Consider the following 5,472-nt stretch of genomic DNA (forward strand, 5'->3'; position numbering starts at 1 on the left):
CTCAGTTAAACATGGCCAATTTAAATGTTGTAATTACAGATAGCTGCCTTAAACATGGGTGACACCAACAGTTAGCAGGTGACTCTGTGGGGATGGGATCATTATAGAGCAGAAAGAGAACATGTTCTCAGTCTTTAGGGGCTCACAATCAGGCTGAAAAAAGGCAGGTGATTCAGTAAAACATATTCTCATACATATGCAACAATACTATCTATATCCAAATACACTTTCCATGGGAAAATGACACACTGTTGAGATGGAACTCTTTGGAAAGTGCTTTTCCTTCCAATCAGTTGGGGAAGATTTTGAGAAGGAGGTGGGCTTTGAGTGTTCTTTGAAATATTTACCAGGAGAGGGATATTGTTTAGTCCAATGGGAGTTTGAGAATGTGTTTTAATGCTGGGATGGGGAAGCTTTAGGCTTAGAGTTGTTTCAATGAAGAAATGAGAAGATAAAGGTAGATATAAAATAAAGTGATAGGTGGGATCAACAATGCCATCTTGACAAAAAAGGAGGAAAAGAAATGTAACAAGTAATGTATCAGTAGCTAAGAGAGTTCAGATAAAGTTAAGAGGCTGTACTGGAGGTCATTCTTATGCATGCTTCAGTTAGATATTGCTACCTATCGTAATTTGCCAAACCCCAACCATAACCATTCCAGCCAATCCTAAAGAACTCCGAGGGCATTATATAAGATTCTCCAAACGTTCCATGCACCAGGGTAACTTTCCAACACCTACAACCTCCAAATGGGTCCCTAGGCCAGGTAAGTCCTGAAATGCAGAGGGGTCAGCCTTTCCAGAACATCAGCTAGCTCCATCCCCTTATTCCATATTATTGACAGTCCTTCCCACATGAACAAGTTAGAATGGGCACAGCCCAAATACCCCTAAAGAGTGGGAGAAAGATCAAAGGTGATGGTGAAGTTATACAGAGAAGGTCGGGTTTAACAAATGAGTGTGAGTGCTGAATCATTATACTGATATTTCTTTTAGCCTCCAGTACCTTAGAGCAGATAGAATTAAAAACCTAAAATTGTGGAATTGTAACCCATAAAAAACTCTGAGACCTGTTCTACAACTAATTGTTGTGATGTAACTTGAAATTTACTGTTTTTATGTCTATATGTTATTTAAAGAGAAGGAGGAGGATAACAGGGAAGATAGGATTTAACAAATGAGTATGATTGCTGAATCATTATATTGATATTTCTGTTGGTCTCTTATAGCAGCTAGAAGAAAAAATGAAAATTCGTGGAACTGTAAGCCATACAAACTTTAAAATCTGTTCTGTAACAACTTGCTAAAATGTACTTGGAAATGTATTTGCTTTTTTGTATATATGTTATAATTCACAATAAAAAAATGTTAGAAATTAAAGTGATGGGAGAAGGCACAGTTTAGCATGAGGATACGCAAGAGAAGTGTTGTATAGATCTTGATGGGCAGGTCTTAAAACCTTCTGGGGAGGCAATGAGATTCCTAAAGACTGTAAATATAGCTGCCCGTTTGTCCACCTTATTCACAAAGTGAGCCTCTTATATAGCTGATATCTATTAGCCATTATCTAAGAATCACAGAAGTACAGAATTGCTGAAAACCCTTAAGACTTGGTTCAGATTGGTACAGATTATACTTCTGTCATGAGAGAGATTTGTTAGAACTTTTTTGTTATTAATTAATCAATTGCCAAGTTTGAAAAGGTCCATATGCCACTTAAAAGTGGGACAATATGTTTATTAAATATAAATTAAGCACTGTTTCTGATATTTGAAAAATATATAGGAAAAACCTAAACATTTCCTGGTAGTTTGGGCTTTGAAGTAAAGACATATCTAGTGTGGATGCTTGAATATTGTTGCCTTAGTGTCTGGTACAGCACAAGTTATCCAGTAGATGCTTGATGAGAATTTGTTAGATGAATTAATCGATAAATGAAAAGTATCTTTGAATTGGGTGGAAGTAATTGTGTTATGTTTCTTAACTACATATTGTTTCATACCATAATTATTCTAAGGCTGATGTTGCTAAAACAAATGTGTGTGAAAGGCACATTAAAGAATTATAGAAGAAAAATATCTATTGAGGTAGATGCAGTTCTTTTAAGGTTTTTTTTTTATATATATTGGAAGAAAAAGGTGCATGCATGCATGTGTGTGCATGTAATATATCTTTAAAATTAAATGGAAATCAATGGGAAGATGTGATCACTAAATTCACAAAAGAAATGCTTTAAGAGAGCTGCAAATGTCTTTTGGGAGGGGAGGTTGGGCAGGTTTAGGTTTCAAAAAGAATGCAACATATTACATTAGGGGTATATGGGAACTCTACTTTCTGCATGATTTTTCTGTAAACTTACAACCTCTCTAATAAAAAGTTTGTATTTTAAAAATTTGCTATGAATTAATCACCATCTTAACTAACTAGTGATTTGCTGAAGCCACCTAAATGTCCAATCATAGTCAACAGTTTACCTTAATGAAATACTATACAGCTGTTAAAGTGGCATCGTAGTTGGAGAATGTTTAACCACATGAAGAAAGGCTAAGAAGACATTAAGTGAAAAAGAGCAATTTAAAAATTGGTATGTACTATAATTCATTAAACTATGGATTGAAGGAGGCTAAAATAATAAGATCTAAGAATAACGAGGATAATTTCTGAGAGCTGGAATCAGATTTATTTTCTTCATGCATTTCCAAATTTTTTACAATAGACCCTTATTTCAAAAATGCTATTAAATTATTTCTTAAAAGAAAGAAGAGAACAAAAACGATCTGCTGAAATTGGACACAAAACCCTCTCTTGGTTTTCAGGTTGAACTCAGTGTCAACTTCCAGCTGTGTCTGAACTTGATTGACATTTCTCTATGACAGTGATTCTCCCCCTCTGTTGTGCATGGATTTGTTGTCTCCTGCTATTTCAATACAGCTATATCCTACCCAGTGCTAGATTCTAGCTCATGAATTAGATTTGTAAGCTAGATACCATACTTGTTTTCTGTGGAGCCTGGGCATATTTTTGGTTATCCATGAGCATCCCAAAGTATAGCCCAAAGTGGCCCCACTCTTTTCAAGTGGCCCTTCCCCATGACAAGAATAGTTTCTGGAATGATAAGATCAGGTGGTCTGTGAGGATGGTAGCATTGTAGATGGAAGGGGATAGAATACAGGAAGGTCAGAGGGAAAACTATTGTAAGGGACCATTTTAGAACTGACCGGGATCTGTAGAAGGGTGAAATTAGCATTTTAAAGAAAATGATTTGGTTTGTTTGCTTAGGACAGTATTAGTACTACTGTCAACACATACAGTGTTTTAACATTACGAGCTTATTATAATAGTAAATCTGCAGAGAACATTCAAATCTTCACACAATTATGCTTGAACCTAATGCACAAGTGAAAATAGACGATGATAATAACATCGTACAAAACTGGAGACAATTTCTCAGCCTGCAGGTACAAAAAAATGTTACTGATTGCCCGAGCTTTGTGCCAACTCCTTTTTATCTGTCTGCTTGCTGTTTTTCATTCAAATTATAACACCTTTTCCTGCAAGATAAATTAACAGGCTCCCCCCCTCCCAGTTTTAAGTTTAGATCCTTCGAAAAGCTTAACATAAAGTAGAGTCATTAGGCTTTGGTAAGAGGCCAAATTTAGGCAATGCAGAGACAAAAATACTTCATGGAAAATAAAAATTCAAATATGGGATGCATGCACGGAGCTGCCTGATTGCTGTATTTATGAGGGCCTGCAGGTTTGTTTTAATTTCTTCCTGCATTCGTGAATCCTTGTTTTTATTTTTTATTTTGTTATTTGCAGTCCTTCTCTTGCTGTAGGGTTGTATTTGGCTTTCATTTCCCCTTCCTGGGCCCTTTTTGTAATGAGGAATTTTCCTTTCTTTATCACCTATTAGTAGATGTTTTTGAAAGGTAAAACTAGCCCCTTTTTCTTTTATCAGAGAAGATGCAGGTTTCCAGAAGAGTCGTGCATACTGTCCTCTACTCTTGAGTGCTAATTTATCTGAGGCCGAAGTTGCATCTTCTTGGCTTTGAAGAGGTATGGATGAGCGTTTTGGGTTGGAGACACAGCCTGGAAAGCATGAAAGAAGACAGTTGATGAATGATATAAGATATTATAGATTTATTTAATCTAATCTTCACAATAGTACTAAAGCAGATATACTGATTTTCAATTTACAGGTAATAAATTTCATCCTGAGAAAGGGTAAATTGTCTAGGATCACACAACCAGTAAGTGGCAGAGGCTAGGACCTGAAGTCAGATCACCTGAATTTGAGTTCAGTGGCTTAATGGTTCTCACTTGGGGTGGGGTGGGAATTCGCTTCACCCAGGGACTATTTTAAAATCTCATGAAGTCACCCCTCCCTTCCGGCATGACTCTTAGGAGTGCAGGTATGTACAGTACCCTGCCCCGTACAAACATTAGACTATGGAAGCGATGAGGTAAAGTGGGGTGAGAGGATGAGAGGACAGTTGTATAAAGATAAATATTTAAATACATATGGATTTCTTCTTGATCGTCTTTGATATTCTTCCTGTACATCCTGCTCCTACCAATTAAGAAGCACTGAAGGAAACATTTGCATGATAAAAGATAACACTGTAAGGCAGGGCACAATGAGCATCATGAATTCAGGCACCAGGAATATAATTTCTAAGGGTTATGAGGAAAGCCTTTTAGAATAGATTGGACCTTAATGATGGCTAAGAGGAAGGAGGTGATTCAGGAGATTCCCAAGAATAAATACCGAGAGAGACTCAACCATATTTTCCTTCTGAGTACAATGATTTACTAGCTCTTTTACCTTCAGTGAATTTCATCATCTCTCTGACGTTCAGGTTTCTCTTCTGTAAAAATGGATATAACACCCGCCTCATGGGGATGTTGGAAGGGTTAAATGAGAAAGCAGATTGTCAGCGCCTTGACGTAATAGTCCTTGACAAAGTGGAGGACCCCGTTCCCTCTCTAGATTCTAAACTAATGAACTTTTCCTAATCCTTGGAAACCATTTTACCCTTTGCCACCTTACCAGGGATGCTCTCCTCTCCTCTGCTCAGCATGGTGTTGTGACTGTCCTTTAAGGCCTATTTGAGATGTTATATCCTCTAAGGAGTCCCTGTGGTTCTCTCACCAGGTGGGATCTTGCCCTTTCTGAACTCTCTTAGGACTTTCTTTCTTCTCTCCTGCGCTTCTTCTCACCCCACATCATCTCCTGTTGCATTGTTTTCTGCCTCCAATTTGCAAGCCACCTGTCTTCCTACTTGCAAACCCTGCGATGCCTAGTGCAGAGCCTTGCTTTTATCTGTTTCCAAACAGGTTTGGGGGAACTGAATTCAGGGGGGCTTGCTGTTCCTTTTGAGTCTGGCACAATTCAGCCTGATCCCTAGTTCTTTCCCCTGCGTTGGGAACTTGCTCCAGTCACTTGGAGTTTTTTTCCTAATCTATAACAG

The 5,472-nt window shown here is 37.7% G+C and overlaps 1 long non-coding RNA gene across 1 annotated transcript; it reads left to right on the forward strand.

Annotated features, from left to right (window-relative positions):
• Positions 1-714: 714 nt before the first annotated feature.
• LOC143654845 (uncharacterized) lies at positions 715-4,068 on the forward strand. The gene is made up of 4 exons (XR_013161996.1): positions 715-766; positions 1,229-1,261; positions 2,494-2,583; positions 3,960-4,068. It is a non-coding gene; the product is annotated as an uncharacterized LOC143654845 (long non-coding RNA).
• Positions 4,069-5,472: the final 1,404 nt, after the last annotated feature.

Source organism: Tamandua tetradactyla, chromosome 14 (assembly GCF_023851605.1).
Source record: "Tamandua tetradactyla isolate mTamTet1 chromosome 14, mTamTet1.pri, whole genome shotgun sequence".
In the NCBI taxonomy this organism is placed as follows: domain Eukaryota; kingdom Metazoa; phylum Chordata; class Mammalia; order Pilosa; family Myrmecophagidae; genus Tamandua; species Tamandua tetradactyla.